The sequence below is a fragment of the Thermobia domestica genome, chromosome 5 (assembly GCF_964235325.1).
Source record: "Thermobia domestica chromosome 5, izTheDome1.hap1.1, whole genome shotgun sequence".
Classification (NCBI taxonomy): domain Eukaryota; kingdom Metazoa; phylum Arthropoda; class Insecta; order Zygentoma; family Lepismatidae; genus Thermobia; species Thermobia domestica.
In genome coordinates, this window is record NC_137458.1 from 274,430,821 (window position 1) to 274,454,842 (window position 24,022).

The 24,022-nt window shown below is 35.9% G+C and overlaps 1 protein-coding gene across 1 annotated transcript in view; it reads left to right on the forward strand.

Annotated features, from left to right (window-relative positions):
• Positions 1–24,022, forward strand: part of LOC145686629 (cuticle protein 19-like) — a 64,454-nt gene that overhangs the window by 34,571 nt on the left and 5,861 nt on the right. The window lies entirely within an intron of this gene.

Genomic DNA, 24,022 nt, shown 5'->3' on the forward strand with positions numbered 1-24,022 from the left:
AAAATGCACGTGCCTCAGTGAATTATCGTACGAGGAACCTGCTAAACAAGTGCTTATGTGTCCTGAATGTGCTTAATGAACTTCATATTAAAGGGTTAATGTCATAGCTAAATATAAATATCAATGTAAATATAAATGTAAATATAAACAGGCCTATATATTAGTTTTAAATAGGCTAGTCTAGGCCGAGGCTCATTTTTCTTAGTTTATGGTAAATATCATACAAGAAGTCTTTTTTCCTGTATCGCAATATATTTTCCACCAGGCCTGCTTCTAGCCACAGAGGTTTGGGGGAGTCCATAGGTATGTTAGGGGGGGGCAAGTCATTAAAAATCTCTTACACATATCTAAATTGCGTTTTTTGTGTTGAGGTCTGGAGCGGCCACGAAAAGTTTAGGAGGGCCAGGCCCCCTAGCTCCCTCTAGTTGCGGGCCTGTTTTCCACGTAGTTTTTCTTTGTAGGAACTCTGAGTGCAATATATTTGTCCCTTAATTTGCTACTGAGGAATTGATCTCTAAAATTCCATTAAAAAAGTCAATTCTATAGTGTTGCTGAGTACTGGTTAAAGTAATGGCTGACCTTTGGTTTTCATAGGCCGACTACTGTTTTTTTCAGGGTTTCTGGTATTTTCTTTTTCCTGTGTAATTATTTATAAAAGATTTCCTATGCGAGCTACATAAACGTAAAATTTAAGCACTGTTCTTTCTAATGACATATGCAGTAAAAGTTATTAGTAAAAAATGATTTTTTTATACTTTAACAAAATTGAAAGTCTCCTTAAATGGTCGACTACTGGCATATTTACCCTATTACTTGAGATGCAAACTATAGTTGCAATTTTTTGAAGGAATGTTGCCTAACTGGAAAGTAGAACTTTACATATTGTTTTGTCTGTGAAACATATGCTTATTTAGCTTTATTTGAAAGTGTAATTTTGCCAAAAATATTGAACGTTGGAAAACCGCAATAGCATTTCCTTATACGGGCCAAAAAAAGAGAGCTGATATTTCTAAAGGAGGCAATCGTAACAAAAACAGATAGGAGATAAACATAAATCGAAAATGTTATGTTGAAAACATTTTCATTGATTTTGTCTTCTGCCTCAGGCACTGACAAGGTCAGACAAATATTGTCTATTACGTTTAAAATTGTCTAAAGGGAAGTTGAACAGAATACCACAGATCTTATCACTCAGTAATCAGTTGTGAAGTGCTCCCTTGTAGTCAAACAACATATATCGAAATAACGTGTTTTCTGCCTCTTAGCAAATAAGAACTACTATCTTACTAGCTCTTGGAGTAACCAACTGCGCATGTCGTTTAATAGCTTCAACTAAAAGGGGTGCTCATTCAACGTGCAACTCGTGAAAAGGGTAGAAGTCAGAAATGGCTGAGAATAGAAAAGAGCTGTTCTTGCTTTAGTGCAAGAAGGCTATTGCGCTTCACAAGCCGCTGAAAGGTGTGGAGTTTTACCAAGAACAGCACAGAAGTGGATAAAGCGTTTCCGAGAGACCGGAGAAACTATGCGGCGCCGAGGTAGTGGTAGGCGTCGTGTGACGACACCTGAGCAGGATGTGCAGCTTGTTGCTGCTGCGCGACTTAATCCCAACATGACCGCCAGACAACTTCGGCACGCATTAGATTTTCCAGGCTCTCGAGATACTGCTGTACGGCGTCTTAGGGAAGCTAATCTTCACGCCCGTCGTGCTGCGGTGAAAGAATTCCTCTCGGAAGAGCATATAAGACGACGGCTTCAATTTGCGGAAGAAAATGTGAACCGTGATTGGAGAAATGTTGTCTTCACAGATGAATGCACATTTTCTTCCTCAAACAATGGCCCAGTAGTCGTGTATCATCCGAGAGGCTCCAGGCATGATCCCAGATACGTTTTCCACAAACGTCAGTGTGGACGCGTATGTGTATCTGCTTGGGGTTTCATGACATCACAGTGTTTTGGAGTACTCCATAGGGTAGAGGGGCGTCTTACAGGTGAGCAATATTTACATATCCTTCGGGATGTTATGTTGCCATCTGTGTGTTTTATCTACCCCGATGGAGCAGTTTCAGCACGACAGGTCTCCAGTTCATATGTGTAAATTAGTTCAGAATTGGCTCTCGCAGCAGGCTGATTTAGAGGTCCTAGATTGGCCACCACGTGGAGCCGATATGAATATAATTGAGACAGTATGGGCAGAGGTCAAAAGGGTGATGAAGGAGAACTGGCCTAACCCGCCCCCATCCACAAAAAATCAACTATGGGAAATCGTTGGAAACAGCTGGGAGGAAGTCTCCCGTAGTGAACGCTTTCTCCGCAGACTTACCGAAAGCATGCCCAGAAGGCTCCAGGCAGTCATCGATGTAGAAGGTCATTGGACCTCCTATTAGACACTTATATATAAACAGCCCTTTTCAGGGCTAGTATTCCCTTCCATTCTTTTTTATTTTGAATGCCAATGAAAATGTATCTACGTCACTTTCACCGTTAAACAATGAAAATAAAAAAAAACATAATAGCAGTGGACAAGACTCGATCGTGCGAACTTGTGTATTGTAATCTTTCACTTATCCCCTGAGCTACGAAGTAACACGTAGATTTTTTTTTAAAAAATATAGTAGTTCATAACAACTCACTCCCTTTTTATGTCATTCATGTGCCCCTTGCTGCTATCGATAGCGTGAAAACAAAATGCTACACATTCCCCATATCATTTCACCAGTAGATTGCTGTTTTCTGATCAGTTAAAACAGGATTTCTGGATATCTAAGCGAAAAATGTATTTCTTTTTCATGTATTCTACGAAAAACCTAAAGAGTAAACAAAATCGAGACAAGCAACTTTCTCGAACAAACCACTCACTGTGTCAGTGTCATTGCAAACAACGTCTCGCTGATGTAATGAATAACAACATGTAGTAAAGATCATGGGGTGTTCAGATCAAATACAGCTTGTCATATGGTTTTCTTTTCTTCAGCACAATAGAATTTTTTAAAAAATTATCCAGTCATGTGAGAAAAACAAATTTTGCAGAAATATAACATTTCGTTTTGAGAGGCGTATTAGCACGAAGAAATAGTTTTATTTCTTGCAATCCAAACCGTGAAGAATGAGCTAATGAATAGCGTTTATGGGTCTTTCGATAAGCACCATCCAGTGTGTTGTCGTCGGCAACGTTACATTTTTCCTTTTCTTTTTTTCTCGTTTTCGCTCATCACATTCTGTTTTTCAATGACTTCTAATGCTAAATTTTAATCCGCTGTTACTTTGTTCATCGTTTTCACTTCCACCTACAATATTAGATTTAGGCATAGCTGACTATCCTCTAATTTGTATCGAAGTTTTGTCAAGTTTCTAGTGAACGTCAGCTAACCATTTTCTTCCAAGTACTAAATGTATTCAAATATTTATTTCAAACGGCTGATTTGATTTCCCGTGATGATCGGACAGACAAACACGACGGCACTTTTACATATTGACCGCCTTATTTGGAACTTGCCCCATTTCCCCCTCAAAAGTGGATTTTTAAGGACAACGGAAGATGGGCTCACATATTTTAAAATAAGGTGTTTATATCCATCTGTTCCTCTTACGACATATGTGTTAATGAATCCGACTGGACCAAATGCTAAATACCGTATATTTAAAAGATAATTTCAAGTGCTTCATCCGTTTTGCTGTGAAGACAAGACACAATCTCGATGTCATCATTCTTAAATATTGAGCAAAAACGATACAAATTGCCCCTCTACTCCATTTAGTACCGAAATTTCTAAACACGGTCGGACACGTGCACACTCGTTTTAAATCAGGAATTTATGTATCATATTTCATCTCACAAACGTGAGAGATTCTATTTTTGGCATACATTTTAACCCCCTCTTCTGTTTGGATACGCATTTCAATAAAAATGGCGTGACAACAACCCAGTCCGAGGTAGGTGTTAACTATGTTGATAAAATTCATTTCAAACGTTTCAGCCATTTTTCGTTATGATAAACAACGTGTTTTTAATTTATATATTATGCAAATATAGGTTAATAGTATTGTTCTGTCTTGTTATTTATTTATTTAAGTTATTTATTGATATAAAATTGAGGTGTTACGTTTAATGTTTAACAATACCTAGCATTTACCATGTTATCAACCGTGAAGTAGCGAATTTTGTGTCTAATATTTATATTATATTCAATTTAATGTGTCACGCTAGTAGCAAATTAAGCATAAATGCGAAAACATTGTTCACTTTCAGTTCTCAAGAGAATTTCTTTCATGTCTTTCTATTATTTTGTCAATAGCTTACAAAACACTGGCATCAGACTTTTGCAATTATATTTTTAACGTTTTTTCCATAAACTCCCCTGAAAATTTAACCTGAGTCGACCCTTACCGGGAATCGAACCCGAGACTACAAGAACCAAAAACACTCGCGCTAGCCACTAGACTTTTTTATTTTTATTCCACGTTAATTAGTAAGCCCACGTTTCATATAGCCTCGCTGTTGAAAGTGTTACGTGAATATAGACTAGACCAAAATTAATTATTGGTGTCGATTTCAGGATCACTCAGTATTATGTTTTTAAGTGTTAGGGTGTTACAAAATCCAACACTTTTCAGTGCCTTATTAAACAACTTATTTTTTTTAAAAAAAGTCTTGAATGTGTATTCACGGATACAATAAGAATAAAAATCACTATTAGAAACAAACATTTGCAGTAAAAGGAAAAGCAGAAACTATTTGTGTAATAAAAATGTATATCTTTGTCAAAATATTTGTGACTTGGTGTAATCTATATTCACGTAACATTCCTCCACTAAAAACATGCTACCGAGTGATCCTGATATGGACACCAGTAAAAAATTTTGGTCTAGTCTATATTCACATAACAAAAGGAACAAGAAACTAAAAATCAACTCAACACTACTTTTATACCACCAATAGCAGCAAGGGACAGACGATACTAATCCCGAAAAAATGCATTTATTCCTTTGACCCGCATTGCAAAGCATCGGACAATTTGCAACATCAATTACAAAAGCTTGAAGAGAAAGAATCTTTATGGACAATAAGTTTCTTACATACAATATTCAATTATAAAATGCCTACTACTTATCTTTCTTATTTAATTTATGGGGCGCGATGGTTCACTGGTAGAGCGCTTACCTTTGGTGCATGCGGTCTCTGGTTTTATTCCGTCCAAGTAAGCTTGTGGTGGACAACATTATGTCCGTGACTTTTCTCAAAGCATTTCCTTTTCCTTCCACTTTCTCATTCCACCAATTCTTATATAATTTTTCTTACTTTAATTATCTTCTCCCTTAGCCTAAAATAGCAGGATTCTAGAACACTGGTCCGTATACCAATTGAGTGGTGATGAAGAAAGCAATCAACCTGGTTAACCTGCCTTCACTCGCTATCGCTTGCTCGACATTACTATATGAATTGTGTATTGAGATTTGATAAAGAAAAGAACCAAACTGGTTACTAATCCAAATTCTCCTCTATGTGAGGACCAGCAATCTAGAACCTTCCCGCCTAAAGGGCGTAATAGTGGGATGTTAAATATTTCATTTCATTTTCTAATTTAATTTAGCTCTTCCACATAATATTTTATCTAATACTAGCAGCGTTCACCCCGCTTCGCTGCGGTCACCCCGGAACGCAATAAACTTTGTTACTTAGATAATTTTTACTTTTTCGCTTTCAAGTGATATGATAAAAACCATAGAAGATTGCAGTAAATGTTAACATTATATCGCCTGTCATTTATGTTAACCCGCCCCGCTTCGCTGCGGTCACCCCGGAACGCAATAAACTTTGTTACTTAGATAATTTTTACTTTTTCGCTTTCAAGTGATATGATAAAAACCATAGTAGATTGCACTAATGTTAACATTATATCGCCTGTCATTTATGTTAACCCGCCGAGTGACACGGTCATGCGGGTTGCATATAAATACGTTTATTTTTACCTATGATGAACTAACAAAGGATTTGTACGTTATGGACACTTGAATGGTCAATTATCTCAAGACACTGGTAATTGAAAATTAAAGTGATATGATAAAAACCATCTAGGGTCCAAATCCTAATAACCCCCCAAAAATGAAAGAAATTGGTTCAGCCGTATTAGCGTGATGAGGGAACAAAGGATTTGTACGTTCTCTTTTATATATAAGACTAGCAGCGTTCACCCCGCTTCGCTGCGGTCACCCCGGAACGCAATAAACTTTGTTACTTAGATAATTTTTACTTTTTCGCTTTCAAGTGATATGATAAAAACTATAGAAGATTGCAGTAAATGTTAACATTATATCGCCTGTCATTTATGTTAACCCGCCCCGCTTCGCTGCGGTCACCCCCGAACGCAATAAACTTTGTTACTTAGATAATTTTTACTTTTTCGCTTTCAAGTGATATGATAAAAACCATTATAACGCCTGTCATGTATGTTAACCCGCCGAGTGACACGGTCATGCGGGTTGCATATAAATACGTTTATTTTTATACCTATGATGAATAACAAAGGATTTGTACGTAATGGACACCTGAATGGTCAATTATCTCAAGACACTGGTAATTGAAAATTAAAGTGATATGATAAAAACCATCTAGGGTCCAAATCCTAATAACCCCCCAAAAATAAAAGAAATTGGTTCAGCCGTATTAGCGTGATGAGCGGACAAAGGATTTGTACGTTCTCTTTTATATATATAGATAATAATAAAATATTATCAAGTGCTCGCAAAGCTGGGAGCGATCTCGGAATCTACCGTAATGTGCGGTAATCTTATTAAATATGTTTCACTACTAGATGAGTTGTTGAATGTTTCATAATGCTATACTAAATTCCATAAACATTCAAGCGAAATAAGTAAAATTGATGAGATTGATAATTTAAATCGCACAGTATTGCAAAGCTGGCGGTGTAAATATTTACTCCATTACGCAAACTCTGTTTCAAATACAACCATTATTATACAGTTCATTTTCATAAACTTGTTCCTATAGCAACTATATCATTTCCTATTTAAATTCAATTTATAGATAATTTTGTGTTACATATCAGCTGATACTCATGCTATAAACTATACAATAAGTTAACATTCGATTTAAATAAATAAGAAATGTATAATGTTACAGATTCTGGAATTGCAATTTAATTCAATTTTAAACTGTATACATTTTCTATATGATTGTTTAATTTACTTTATAAAAATCAGATTATGATTTACACTAATTGTTTTAATTAAAAATACAAGCTTATCAGGGTGCGGGGAAAGTCCCGGAACGGTCCAATATCTCGCGAAATATAAAGATCAGCAAAACAAAAATAACACGTGTTAAACAGGTTTGAAAAATCTATCCAATGATACCAAACGCAACCCTCCATTCCCACACGGGGGGTAAGTTTAAAATTTTAAGTGGAAATCCCCATATTTTGTTGCACATTTGGATTCTTCAGAATAAGTAACAGTGATTTGACCCAAAATTGAAAACAGTGCCTTCACGGATAGCACTTGAATCGACACATAAAAAATGGAGGCGGCAAATCTTTATGAAAATGTGGCCTCTCAGTGTCGAACTCTGGGCCATGCGGTTAGCGTACGGGACTGCGGCATGAAAGGTCGTGAGTTCGATTCCCACGCAGAGTAAGATTTTTATGTGATTTTTTTACCCACATAACGAATTCATACATTTTAACTTCCATAAAATAATGCATTTGTCCATATTTATTAATTTGGAAGAAAATACAAATGGTGACAAAAATGGCTTATTTTTGTTATAAATAACCCTACTACTAAGAACTACTTCATAAAGCTACTTTGCAAAACAATTATCGATATTGTATTCCATGTAACTTCATCTTTGCACACACTGTTTTCAATTTTTGATCAAATCAATATAACTTTTTCTGGAGAATCCAAATATGAAATAAGAAATAGGGGTTCCCATTTAAAATTTTAAAGTTATCCCCCGTAGTCCCCAAGGAGGTAGGGATAGGTGATTGCGTTTTCTATCACTGGATAGTTTCTTTAAAACTATTTAACATGTGCTATTTTTTGTTTTGGTGATATTTATACTTCGCGAGATATTGGACCGTTCCGGGAATTTTTCCGCACCCTGTATATACAGTATTTTATCTCTCTCTTTCGCACTCTCTCTCTCTATATTACAACTAAGTGTTGCAATAGGTATCAAGAACATGAATAATTTTCATTTTGGACGTATGGTTTAAGGTTGGTATTCAGATCACAAATCTGTTCTCATTATAACGGATATGATATTAACGTTAATAAGGATCGTTAACGTTCCACATTTTAGTGTCTTCGTATATAGCCTAATTGATGAACATAGTGAATAAATGTGACTGAGCTTTGAAAAGTGATTGTTCATCTGGTCTTGTGTTTTTAAGCACTTCAAACTAGACATTTATATTTTAAAAAATATTTCACTATATTGAAAAAAAAAAGCGTTCCGCACTCAGGCTCGAACTGCCACCCTTCGGTTCTAGAATTTCAACAGCATTGCTAAACCCGCTTGGCCACCAGGCATGTTACGAAATAACGTGTTCTGATATTAGAAATAGAATCGCTCCAAGCGCAGGTTTACACTTGGAGTTTTAAATAGCCATTTTCTGTTTGTTTTTTTTTTTTCAAGTAATTTCAACTGAAGATATTGATTGATTTCCCATATTGGAACTTCACGTGAAGTGTGAATTGTATGTTCATCTCAAAAATACATTATTTTCTGTTCCTTCAATTTTACGTATTTGTGAGTGCTCCTAATACCTGCGCACTGTATGGAGTGAATTTCCCTCGGGATATTCTTCGCGTAATTATCTGACAGAATAAAGTTTCATAACAATCACAGCTTTTTGCTTATAATTTTCTTATTTTGCTTTATTTTTCATAAAAATCATAAATAATTATTCATTACTACACTGCTTTGTTAAGGAAAGCACAAAGAAGCGATAATACATTAAGAAAACTGAGTTATTAATGAAAATGTGGAAGTTACAGTATAAGCGAACAATTTATTGCGGATGAGGATACCAACCAGTATTACCAAAAGGATTTCAAATTTTTATATATATATATATATATATATATATATATATATATATATATATATATATATATATATATATATATATATATATATATATAGTATGTTACGATTTTACGTAATTAAAAATAAATAATAAACCTTGTGAAACCGCTTATAATCATTTTTCTATTTTAAGATTTTTAATCGATGAATTGTATACAAAAGAATTTTTTCTCATTTTTGCTTTTGCAAATTCTTTTATCACATCAGAGATGTGCAATTCATGAGCTCTTTTTCGCTTAATACTCAGCACCGCCACATCCCAAAGGCTTTCTTGGGTCATACTGTTTCTGAGATATTTCTCGATTAATTTAAACTTTGCGAATGATTGCTCAGCAGTTGCAATTGTAACAGGGAGAACTACATATAAGCAAAGCGCAGTCAGCAGATTTGGAAATGCTGAGCTGAAGCCAGATTTGGTAATAAAATGAACAATTTCTTCGTGGGTTGAAAGATTTGAAAATGTGTCTTGAAAATTGTCTTTCAAAGTCAACACTTCTCATTTCAAGTCACTGGACAAATCGCTTGCATACAGAAGCGCAAAGTCTGTTTGGTGACCCCTTCTTTAGTAGTGGTTCGTAAAATTGACGGGCAAAAAGAACGAAAATCTTTCATAAAGTTCCTTCATTCTTCGAAGCATACCCTTATGCTTACTATTACGGAGTGAAGATAGGCAATAGCACTTTGATCTCGATTTCTTTGACAGGATCGGTAAATAACGTATTCATTCCAATTCATCAAAGAATATTTTCGGTACTGGCTTTCTTCTTTAAAACTTATCTGAAAGATCAAATTTGTGCGCACAGCACAGACTTCTCGAATACTTGAGGACATTCTTTCTAAGATCTAGCACCACTGTACAGCATTTTTTCAAGGATGTTATAAAATAGAGGATATGCCCATACAACAAAATCGTGAAGCCATACGTCACAGGTTGGCCACACCTACTCTGTCCACTCCGCGCCACTAAGATCGCAATGTTTCGAGCCAACAATCATGGCGCAAACGAGAGTAGCCAATCAGACGTGCCGGTTTAAATGATGCTCGGTTGTTTTTTGGCTTCATAGAGTTCACATGATAAAGATACGTATAGGCAGATCCTCTATTTTATAACATCCTTGATTTTTTTTAGTTTTCGTTGACACTGACAAGCACAGACTATTATAGGGCTCTGCACCTTTTTTTGAAACAACATTTATGCTTCTTAGAACGTTTTCTCACAACACAAGCATTACCACGAAATCGAACCTTTCCATTTTTTTTGTTTTTGTTTTTGTTTATAACTAAGATCTATTCCAGGCAACCTGATAGGAAACTCCCCTTCCTCCCACCACTGTCCAGTACGGAGGGGAAATCAAGCCGTTGACCTTCACAGGGAGGGAAGCTATTCTAATAAACAAAATCGTGTACACACTAAATTCGTACATCAATTCGCTCGCACCTGATGGTGAGAAAGCACTGACTGCTGTTTTTACCTGTCAACCCCGAAAAACAAACAATTACTGTTTTTAATTGTTGTCTTTAAGAAAAGTATTTTTTACTATTTATGTATTAAAGTTTTGGCTTTAGTCCTATTTATTAAATTGCATTTCTAGAAATAAGAACTAATTCGTTATAAAGTTAATTTCCATCATTGTTTCACTTAAGAATCGGGAGAGAAAGCAAACCAATCCTGTCGACATTCTGTCTTTATTTACAATTTCAAGGAAGGTAATCTTCTGGCTGTCTGAGTATCGAGTGCGCAGACTATCGACCTGTGCAAATATTGTATGAATTTAGCGTGTGTGGTAACTATATTATATATAGAGTCGTGTGAAATTAGTTCATATTAAATTGTATTCTGTATCCATTATGTTTTGTATAGTTTATATTATCTGAAACAAATTTTAGTGCATATTAAATTGTAAATAATTGCGTATTTAGTGCTTTGTGAAGCGACAATTCATGATGCTTGCAGTAGTTCTGCGATAAAACATGAGCCCGGGACAGCGTTACGAAGTGGTGAGAAGCGTTGCATTTTGAATATCTTCCATGCTGTAAGAGAACAACTGTTGAAGAATTCGCCAACATGACTGGGAAACAGACAAGTGTAGGAAAGGCAACTGTTTATAGAAGTAGGCGGGAGGCTAAATTTAATGAAAATAAATTAAGAAGTCCCAAAAATACGCGTACAAGTATTTCCCCTCTCGGAAAACTATGACGACTTCACGAAATCGGCAATTCGATCAAAGGTTCATCAGGTCTTTTCCCGTAATGAATTGCCAACGTTAAATAAAATTCTGATAGCTATAAATACCGATGATGAACTGCCCTGCTTTTCTCACTCAACTCTCCATAGACTGTTGAAAATAATGAAATTCAAGTATGTATAGCACCCATTAATTGCATTGACCTCCAGACAAGTGTTCTGTGAGAACTAAAAAGTTTTGTTGGGGCCGTGGTGGCTTTGTGGTAGAGCGTTCACCTCTGGGGCATAAGGCCCTGGTTCGATCCCAGCTCGTGCTTAGTGGGCTTTGTGGTGGACAAGCACTGTTTTTGCAGATTTTCTCGGAGTTCTCCTGTTTCCTCCTACTTTTTTCTTTGCACTGTTTCATTCATTCTCATCACAGTCTCCTTTAGCCTACCCGGCATAACTGCGATACGTAAAACTCAAAGATTTAATTTCATTTCCAAACATCTGTTACTCTCCCTCCCCCTCAACGGTCGTCAGGACTGTTGACAACTCCGTTTTTATTAAAATAGTCAAGTAACAATTCAAAAGTCAGTTTCCTCTATTATCAATTGGCTAAACTCAAGGCCAACGAAAGGGCCGGGTGAGGATTGCAACCACACAAGGCGCCAAATTTTAGGAGATTTTAGGGGCGTCAAATTCACTATGATGGTTAAGCTCCAATATTATAATTTTGCTTGAAACGACAGACTCAGACATGGGCCTGTTCAAATTACGTAGCATCTGTAGTTACTATTTCGTGTCAGGCTTCAATCAATCTGGGATTGTTTTTCTAAGTCCACCATAACAAATTTTCCCCCTTAACAAACTCAGAAGACTTCAATGTTGATGAATCTTGTATGTATGATGCTTTACCGTAAATTTATCGCCGCGTATTAATAAACAACAAACAAAAAAGGATACTTTGCCACCATCACATCAGGTGTACGTACGAAGAGAAAAACGTAGGAAAATGATTTCATTGAAAAATAATCAATAGAAACCAGGGCATTTGCCTGAGTTGAGGCGCCCGGGGCGAGACGCATTTATTCACTATTATCAGTGTGTATACATATGGTTATTTTTCTTCTGGTTCTTTTAAATGTAAGAACACATATATATAAGAGAGGAAACAAGAAGTGTATTATTATTATTATTATTATTATTATTATTATTATTATTATTATTATTATTATTATTATTATTATTATTATTATTATTATTATTATTATTATTATTTCAGGTTCTATTGTTATTATCTTAACGCACTGATAATTTACCCATACATACGTATTGTACTTGGTTTCCGATTTTATATTATGAAATTCATGTATCAAAGCAGTAAATACCAATTCAATTACCAACCCTGACATCCCTTGCCATTCCAACATTATGTCATAACCCCGACTGCCAAAAAAGAAGGAAAATAAACAATACAACTGTTCAATAAAATTTCCATTAAAATGACACATGTGCTACTTACTCACTAATACAGGTAAATGTCATTAAGTGTTTTAAAATACTCAATGTTATTATGAAAGTTGTAATTTATTATTTAGGCCTAGACATATTTAAATACACTCTATACCTCCGTGTGCGGGGGCTGATGGTGGAAGACGGAACACCAACATTCACCTGTACTTGAGCGTGGTGGGGGAAAAAACTTCTTTTTCCTATCCTTTTATGTGAAACAGAGAATAGCTACTTCTGTCCGTTCTTTTTCTGTTCCAGTAAGGCACATGACATCAAGACATTTCTTAACGTCCACATACTTTTTTTTTTTTAATTTTTTTAACAGCGAACACGGCATTATGACCTGAATCCCAGCGTGTTTGAGAAAGATTCTTCAGTTTCGTTTCATTTTCCGGAGATGTATCCTTGGGATATATACAGTCTTGTAAAGCCTTCCAGCGTTTCCTGCTGCTACCAAAGAAGTTACATATATCTTGTAGAGTGCAGGGGGCATAAATAAGGGCCACACAGACCCTGCATTGCGGGGGGGCCTCAAGCTATCAGGGGCCCCCAAATCATGAAATGGGACGTAGAGAAGGGACCACACTTCACGCTGTTTGCGGGGAATCCCCCAAGCCTTTAGTTACGCCACTGGTAGAGTGGCAAAGAAATTAACAGCTTCTGTGTTGACTTTTGCAGCATTCGATAACACGAGGTTCAGGTCATGTGCTGTTCAGTGAACATGGCGTTCTTGGCATGTTTTTGAATCTGCGTTTGCAAGCCAGAAATACGACCTTTCATTACTGCTGCTCCATCGTAGCCTTGCCCTCTGCACTTCTTAACTCTTAACTAGTGTGGTACGGGTCAGATCGCTGTAAGAAGTAAGACTTTGCATGTATATTTTTCATTGGGGGTACAGGTTAGTATATTTTCCTAAAATTTGTATTGTAATTTGCAATTAAATAAATACACCCAAATGGCGCGAAAGGTGCAAATAAACATTAAAAAATGGTTTTACATTGTGCGTCTTTTATATTTAGTATGTTTAGCTTAAAAAAATGTTTGGGTCATTTTGACCCGTACCACACCAGTTGCGTAGCAGATACCCATCACACTAGTTAAGGGTTAATGTCAATCTCATTTTATAATTGGCTTTTATTATTGAATCTTCATAATTTTCTGAACAGTGTACGTCCACATCATAAAATCCAAGGAAGCTTTCTTAAAATTTCGAACTGTGGGAAATGAAGAGAAGGTGTCTCCCTGACACCCCTTTCTCCCACCTAGTCCTGGCTTATAATTTACGTTTTATTAGAAAATACGTTTGAAAATTTATTTTGAGGTGCTAGTTTGGGCATCCCCTGAGTTTGGCGCCCCGGGCAGTTGCCCGGTTTGCCCGACCCTTGGTCCTTGGTGCTTGTGCTTGGTTCTGTGTAGTAAGACAATTGTGCTGTGACTCATCCTGGCAACACTTTTCAACTTGTTTTAATCCAGATCTTATAAATGATAGAATTTGTCATTATTGTTGAAAGCCTGTTGCGCAGGAGAATTTTACATTAAAGTTAGTAAACTCAGTACATGTAATATAGGACTGATATCGTATTAATACAGGAGGATTAATTTCTTAATCACACAGCTTACAGTAATGCCAATAATTTGATACGCAAATGTAATAAAATGTGAGCGCAGTGAGCAGGAATTTTTATTTTTGCCATGCTCGGAAATGAAGACCGCGAAAACCTTGGCGCTCCATTTATATAATTTGCTTCTTTTCTTATTAAAAACAGTTATATACCGAAAAGCCCTGCGCCTGTAGGCAATGCCTACCCTGCCTACCTTATTGCTACGCCACTGGGTAGAACCAACATTTCCTAGTCCAGACCTGTTTCACAAAATTATTAGTTTTTAGCACTGGTTTTATGTATCATAAACCATGCTACATAAAATGCTTAAAATGCTTTAAAAATTTGACATGAGTGAATTGGTTTTTGAAAATGGCCTTTTGTTGTTGTTGCTCTATGTGAAAAACACGAAACTTTTAACATATAAAGTAATTTACAACATATACTCGTACTTCACAGTGTGAGTCGTTGGGAGAACGCTTCCGTTGTGTTGAAATATGTTCACTTCAGAAATAACGTATCAGAAACCCGTAAAGTTTGAAAAACTGTTTCGGAATCAGGCGTGCACCCAGGTAATTTTAGTGGTAGTGGTTTGGGGCGGGGAGTCTGCAGTCCGTAGACCCCCCAAGGTGCGCCCCTGTTCAGAATATACTTATGAATTTAAACCCGAGATTAATATGTTATTTCTATTAGTTGTTGCGCCTAAATCTTCCTCCCTCTGTTCACTATACTCGTTGGTTAAAATCATACTAAAGCTCGAATTCTTTAGTTGTTCTAATAATAAAGAGCAAAACACATTCATGATTAGTATTATTATCATTATTCATTTTCAAGTCATTAAATTGAATCAATATAGATTTTAAGTTGCAATTCAATCATCAAGTTTTAAATGTGTAAATTGTCCTCACGCTAGCTCCATCTAGTGGCACCAAGCAATCACGTAACGAAGATACTGACATTTATTAGTTTGACTGTGTACTATTAGGATTTAACATTGCACACACACGGACATGTTTTTATATTGTATGTATTCACGATATAGCCGATTACACTAGTCAACAAGATTTTGGCACAGAAATAAAAATACCTATTCTAATAGAACTTTTCACGTAGAATCCGAATCTGCAATCCAGTTTTTCTCCATCACCATCAGTTTCCCTGTGACAGAGGGATTTTCGGAAAATTTCCCCCCAATTCCCCCATTTTTTTTTTTTTTTTTTTTTTTTTTACAATTTTCGTACCTGTAGCTCGGGTACCCTTAGGTATATAAACACACAAATTGTATTGTATGTTAGCTTGATTTATACTTAGAAAGCCCTCTAAGTATCATAAGAATCGCATTATTCTTTATAGAGAAATAAAAATATATAAAAATATGCTATGTGTACTGTTCATTTTACCATATTCATTAGTGCAGATAAAATCACATATAACTTCCACGAAAATTACAATATAAACACAGTTTATACTTCAGTGCACTTCCAATAAAACACAATGATGTGTACACCATGTCGCCAGTTTTGTATGAGGGAATTTCTAGAGGGATTTTGTTGGAAATTGTCTCCAAAAAGTAGTTTATAAGATTTTTTGTCTCAACTTGCTATTTGTATATAGTGATACAGAAACAGAAACTGCACTAAAACATAGTTTTATGTCTACTTAATAAATAATGTTAATTTCATGTGAATCGCATTATTCTGTCTAACGATATAAACTATTGTGTCTATTTATAGGTAATAAAGAATATACTATGCAAGACTTTTACCAAACACAAAAACCTAACGTTGACGTATTATTGTCGGCACATAGATGGATACTCAAATACAAGCACAAATACACGCATGCTTTCTGTGGAAAATAAGTCACTTTTTAATATTTTGATCTGGCGACAATGCATAAAAGAATTGATGACTCAAGTAGCCTGATGACTGTTAGTAGTGTTGAGTGATGGGTCCAAGCTGGACGTGTTTTAGATGTGGCCGCATGTAAGTTGAAGTGTTTGTGCATTGTAGAGTTCGAATTGATTGTGTTGTGTGGCGATGCACTGAGTTAGATTACGTTTGTGCTGCTTCATGATTGATGGAGTGTAGACTCGTGTGTGTATGTGTGTGTGGTACTTTACAGGATACAAGATGCCGAGGAAGTGTGTAAATCACCCGGACAATTTCTTTTATGTATGTGGGGAGCTAACATTTAAATCGCAACGTCGATGTTTTACTCCACTTATGAGGACGTGTTATCAGTTATATTTTGGTTGCTGTGTAGGAGACCAAGATAAGAATTGGGCTCCTCACTACATTTGTTGTACTTGCGTGAAACGTCTGACTGGGTGGGCAAATGGTGAACGAAACATGAACTTCACAGTACCGATGATCTGGAGGGAACCAAAAGATTATTCATCGGACTGCTACTTTTGTATGACACAGATAAAAGGAATAACCAGTAAATCTAAGCACACAGTACAGTACCCTGATTTGTCATCAGCAATTAGGCCAGTTCCACACAGTGCAGAATTACGTGTACCAGTACCTCCTGCTCATCTAACGGTAAATGAGGATTATGTACTTGAGGCAACTACTGAAGTTCCAAATGAAGAAGATGATCCTACTTATGTAGGAAGCACATCTACATTGGATCCCCATCTGATAACTCAGGGTGAACTAAATGACCTCGTACGGGATTTAAAACTCTCCAAGATACAGGAAGAACTTCTTGCTTCTAGACTCAAAGGCTGGAATCTGCTCCTCGAAACCGTCATACAGAGTTTCAAAACTATTATTCTCAAGAAAATGATTTAGTGTATTGTAATAATGTCTGTGCTGTGATGGATACACTCGGACATGCACATATAAGTACAGAGTGGAGATTGTTTATTGACTTTTCCAAAACTAGTTTGAAGGCTGTCCTTTTGCACAATGGCCACAAATTTCCTTCAGTGCCTTTAGCTTATGCAACTAATATGAAGGAAACCTATGGAAACATCAAAATAGTGTTAGAAAGAATTCAGTATGAGAAATATAAGTGGACCGTTTGCTGTGATTTAAAAGTTATTTCTTTATTAATGGGTTTGCAGTTTGGTTATACGAAATATTGTTATTTCCTCTGCGAATGGGACAGCAGGAATAAAGCGGAACATTACATCAAGAAGGAATGGCCAAAGCGTGTATTAACTCCTGGACAGAAGAATGTTGTTTATTCCTCACTGGTGAGCCCTGATAAAATAATTCTACCTCCTCTTCACATAAAGTTGGGGCTCTTCAAAAACTTTGTTCAGGCAATGGACAAAAGTAATGCAAGATTTTGTTACCTCAAGGAAAAATTTCCTCGGGTTAGTGACACTAAAATCAAGGAAGGGATTTTTGTAGGCCCCAAATAAGATATTTGATTCGTAACCAAAAATTTGAGTATCTCTCAACTCCGTTTGAGAAAGCAGGTTGCTGTTCATTTAAATGTTTAACAGAGATTTTTTTTAGGAAACCAGAAAGTCCCAAATTATCGTGAAATTGTGAGGGATTTCCTGCAATCATTCAAAGAGATGGGTTGCAAAATGTCCCTTAAAGTTCACTTTCTAGACTCCTATCTGGATTTCTTTCCTGAAAACCTTGGTGCTGTTAGTGATGAACATGGGGAACGTTTTCATCAGGACATTTCCTCCATGGAGAAGAGATACCAGGGACAGTGCAGTTCACAAATGCTAGCTGATTGCTGTTGGACATTCAAAAGAGATGTTCCAGAAGCCAAACACAGAAGAAAGTCGACAACTAAAACATTTTAGTTAATGTAAGTAAGTGTTCATTTATTAAGAAGATACCACTCACTTCTTTTGTATTATTTATTAAGTAGACATAAAATTATGTTTTAGTGCAGTTCCTGTTTCTGTATCACTATATACAAATAGCAAGTTAAGACAAAGAAATCTTATAAACTACTTTTTGGAAGAAATTTCCCACGAAATCCCTCTAGAAATTCCCTCATACAAAAAAATGGTGACACGGTGTATACATCATTCAAAATATGTTTTATTTCAAATCCAATGAGATATAGACCGTGCTTATATTGTAATTTTTATGGAAGTTATATGCGATTTTATCTGCACTAATGAATATGGTAAAATGAACAGTACACATAGCATATTTTTATATATTTTTATTTCTCTATAAAGAATAATGCGATTCTTATGAACCTCAGAGAGCTTACTAAGTATAAATCAAGCTAACATACAATATAACTTGTGTGTTTATATACCTAAGGGTACCCGAGCTACAGGTATGAAAATGGTTAAAAAAAAAATGAGGGGAAATTTCCCGAAAATCCCTCTGTTACGGGAAAACTGAGGGTGATGGAGAAAAACTGATTGCAGATTCGAGTTCTACGTAAAAAGTTCTATTAGAATCAGGTATTCTTCCGTGTGCTAGAGAAAAAGTATTTTTTTGTTGACGTGTTATAATTAGTTTATCTTCCAGTTTTATGACCTGATAAACTTATAATTTGTTAACTGGCATATATAAAACTTAAATAAAATGTTATATTAGCTATTATTATCTATTAGCTCTCTCCACTGATCAAGTGGATGTTGCGCGCGCCTTTTTTGCCTGGAATCCTGAGCTCGATTTCCGGTAGAACATTGAACGTAGTACGCAGTGATGTCAATCCGCGAGAAAAATCAGAATGTCCCATTTTGTGGGATTTTTTGATAATTTTTCGAATAGAGATAAAGGAAATTTTCGTCAAAATTGGGAGCATATATTAGATTTTTCATATATTTATTTTATTGACGCCAACAAAAATTTTCTATGAGTGGGAAGTAAGCTAATAACGCTTGAATAAACATAAAATCAGTGCTAATATTCAAATTTTCTTGTTGGAAAGTGCATATTAGTGTGAAAGTGATTTATGCATTAACTTGTGAAACCCAAAAGCACAAGAACCAAGGAACGTAAATTGTACTCTAGAACAGTGCTGTTCAACCTTTTTTTTTTTTCTCGCGTACCCCTAGACAGAGTTCGCCATCCAATTGTGTACCACTGAACCTATTTAAAAGAAATTAAGTCGAAGTTAACTTATTAAACTTAATACATATGCTCTGTTGATTAAAAAGGGAGACAAATAGGGACCCAACCAAACAACAATAAGTGTACCAATCAAAAGACTATTTACAAGGGGATAAAGTAGCTCAAGTGGTAGAGCATTGGCTTCGCATTCGGGAGGTCGTGGGTTCGAATCCCGCTGCCGACCATCCTGACTGAGGTTTTCCAGGGTTTCCCTCAGTCCTACCAGGCAAATGCCGGGATGGTACCTACTAAATAGGCCCTGGCCGATACCTTCCCAAATCCTTTCCATTGTTATTGTTGTTGTTGGATATCCAGTGTAAAATGGCCTCGGAGCTGTATCTGGTGATTGTTAAATAAATAAATAAATAAATAAAAATAAAAGTGCACATCTCCTTCCTCACAAAAAGAACATGGTAAATTTCAAAATTTTCTTCAACTATAATCATTCAATAAATATTGGAAATATGCTTATCTTAGGAATACGTACCCCCGGTTAAATAGAACTGCTCTAGAATTTAAGTTATATATATATATATATATATATATATATATATATATATATATATATATATATATATATATATATATATATATATATATATATATATATATATATATTATTGTCTTTATTACCATTTTATGCAAATTTAGTAGAAAAACATAGTTTCTATAACATTAATTAAATGAAGTGTACAACAATTAACAATTAAAATATCTCAAATGGATAATTTAACAATCTTCACGTACGGTACAGCATTCGTGCCGTAATTTTTCATATAAACTTATGGACTGTGAGCTGTTTCTCCATACTCCTTGCTCGGTTGCTACATAAATCGATGCACCAATGATGTCTGTTTTCACTCCTAATCTCCCTTCTCCGCAATTACAGAAGAAAGACTTCTTCTAGCTCTTTACCAGTGGGTAACGTTCCCATTGTAGCCGACACGTTCCCCCGTTGAATGGCTATGCTTATGCGTTGAATCAGGAAATTTTTTGCTCGATTATCTTCTGATTTAATTGATAGACGGTCGCCGATTTCTTTTATAAATCTGAGGCCTTCTTCTTCCCAAGAACCGCTAGACTCAATTGCTATTGCGACAAAGCAATAGTTATCGAGTAGATTGCTATATTTATTCCTTTTTTCTTTCGCTCTTCGAGCAGCTACGAGTCCAGCTTGTACTGAGGCATATTGTAGGTTGGAGGGGGCATAGGTGTCTGAACATGTGAAGCCCCAAATCAATGCCTTTCCTTTCTTCCAAGGTACTAATGTCATACCATCGGGTCTTTTTCCGTCAGATCGGCTGCATCCAATCGGTTCCCTCACTGCTGGGACTTCTGCTGATATTAATGCTCTTAATATTATATCATTTACACTTGAATGACGTGGGTGTCTGCCTGTGCTGCTTTTGCACGACAAACCGTGTAATCCTTTTTTATCTACAAAGGTGTTACAAATGGGGCAGTATTGTGGTTCACATATATCTGCTCCCAACCGTTGTGCAACTGATACTCGGAAGCTCTCATTGGATAGATGTAGGCCCAGAGATGGTGATGGTAGAGCTTGAAGCCATGCTCCGTTTTCTGGGGACATGACCGCTAAAAGTCTGGCCTTATCTTCGATGTTATTTTTTCAAGATAGATAGATAGACAGTGGCGGCGATTGGACGTTAAAAGTGGGGGGGCAAGATAGGATCTGAATGTGTGTATATCAATGTTAGTGTTTCTGGTTGTTTCTAACACTATTTGATGAACGGTTGTATAACTAATAGGATACTATCTTTTTCAGTTAAAATACCGTATATCGTGTTTCATATTTAATTAAGTAAATTGACAAGAGCAACGTACATAGGTACTAACCCTTGATTCCTTGCTCTTGAACGTCTTAAAATTCTGTCTGGAAAATTGTGTGATCAGATTATTTAATAACATATTTGTAAAACAAATAAATAGAAAGGATATTATTGATCATACTAATGAATAATAAGGCTTGTTTTGTAGAAGTTATATTAAAACTGGGGATTAATGAACAACTTACATTTTTAATTCCACACTTGCCATTAAATGTATGTTATTACTCTTAGAAAATGAAAGACAGCAAATATTACAAGCATATGCTACGACGCATGCAATTAAAACGCAATTCCTGTAGCTGTCAACTAGACGGGAAGACAAATAACCAATACACACTTACGCAACGACAAATATTATATGGTACCATTTTTTTTCTATGAACCAGTAATATATATATATAACTTTACATTTCCAAACGAAACTATATACATTAACCATTTTAAAGTATGGCTTTTTAAAGGTAAATTATTGAATTTCAGTCAATCAGCTACAGCATCATCCCTATTTATCCTGGGATCATGGTATCTCATTCTCTTCAGAATAGAACAACCTTTCAAACGGTTTCATTTACATCTTCCTATCATGTCCCTAAGGCGGAAAATTTTGAGGGAAGCCTGGATTTTTTTTCAAACTTTGATCCCCTTTGGTCACCCTTGTTAATGCACAGATCTCAAAATCAACTGAAAGATACGAAGGGGTGTACTAAATATGTATAAAAATCTCAAGCTTCTATCTTGAAAACTAAGTGTGGCAAAATGTTTTCCAATCAGCTAAGAACATTCCCACAATGCTCCAAATGACCCAGATGTAATATAAAATTTTCCTGAGACATCCCTATTTATCCTGTGATCATTATTCGTACATCATTCCCTTCAGAATGGAACATGCTTTCAAACGGTACCACTCACATGTCTCCATCATGTACCTGAAGTGGGAAAATCATGAAAAATGGATTATTTGTTTTAAAAATATTCCTTCTTTGTACTTTTTTGCCCCTCTGTATCCCCCTGTTTTAACGCAGAGATCTTAAACAAATTCGAAAAATACTAAGGGTATACTAAATGTGTGTGCAAAATTTCAATCTTCTAGGTGCAAAAGTAAGCCCGCCAAAAATAATATCTCTACAATACTGTACTCCAGATTCTCGTATAAAAAAGGATCTCAGGTAAAAATTCAATGAGACATCCCTATTTACACTAGGATCATGATTCGTACATCATTCTTTTTAGAACAGAACAGCCTTTCAAACGGTACCATTCACATGTCTCCATCATGTATCTGAGGAGGGAAAATCGGGAAAAAAAGGATCTTTGTTAAAAAGATATCCTTTTTTCTTTATCCTTTTGCCCCTCTGGACCCTCCTGTTTTATCGCAGAAATCTGAAAAGAATCTGGAATATATTAAGGGGTGCACTGAATATGTGTGCAAAATTTCAATTTCTAGGGTACAAGTAAGCCCTACAAAAAGTAATAAAAAAGTCATAACAAAAATATTCTTTTAGTTATGACGTCATCGCACTCTACGTCTCGACGCAGAAAGGCGTGAAAGCATATGCAACGTGTTCTATAATGCCTCCAGGCTTGAGAAAAAAAGAAGTAAAAAGTTTTTTGGTACTTTTTTAAATCGAATAATGAAGATTCTAGCCTATCACCGAAAAATAGATCATATAATTTAAAAGAGCTAAGTGATCACTTCAAAAAAGTGGGGGGGCAACTGTCCCCTCTTGCCCCCCCTAATCGCCGCCCATGTAGATAGATATAGATATAGATAGATAGATGTAGATAAAGATAGATAGTTATATGAAAGATGGATCACTAAACGACAAACAGCCAATTTTTAAAACGTTCCACACGAAATAACTGGAGAATGGAGTTTGCAAGTTTTATTACATTCAGTAGAAGATTATAGCACAAAACATGTGATGTAAATACTACATTCTGATAACAAAATGTACTTGTTTTCATCAACAATTTAGATAGTCTCTTTTAATTAAGCAAATCGTTTATTTGGGGTTTTGAAGATCGGAATTTACGAATAATTCACCCAAATGTTGAATAAACTAAGTGGTATACAATAGTTTGAACTTTCATACTTTAGTCACATCACTGTCAGTACGGTAGTTCATGCTCTACACTTTTAGGTCCATTCACATCGGTGGTAGAAAGGACCAAGGGCGCCCATGTTGTGGTTTCCAAGGGGGGGCAAGTATAAGCGACATTTCAAATATAGTTTCAAATTTTGATGTAACTATTCTAAAAAGACTATTGGGTTTTCGATATTCCGAAGTACGATTTCCTCTAGGGGGCGAGCGCCCCACCTTGACTCCCTGATGGGCGCCCTTGGAAAGGACTGCTAAAGCGCCAATAAATTATTATGTGTTAGCATCAGACAATAGTAAAACATATAATCACCCTTGTTCTCTGTTTAACTTAGTAGAAACTTACCAGAAGATTGCAGAATTGGCCTGAGTGGAAATCATATAACAAGCATACTACATGGAGGATACATAATTAGAATAAAGAAGTTATGAAAACTTTAAAACTATGGAGAAATGTGTTAGTTTTTACTAATTACACGCAGGCCGCACACATTTTTCACTATTGCACTTATTTTCCTGCTGATGAACTTGTTTTGTCTCCTTTACTGTGCCACGATATGCGTTTTAAGGAAAATATTTTAAAGAGAAAATCGTGACCCCACGTGCATATCCTCATACAAAAGCAAGAAAGAG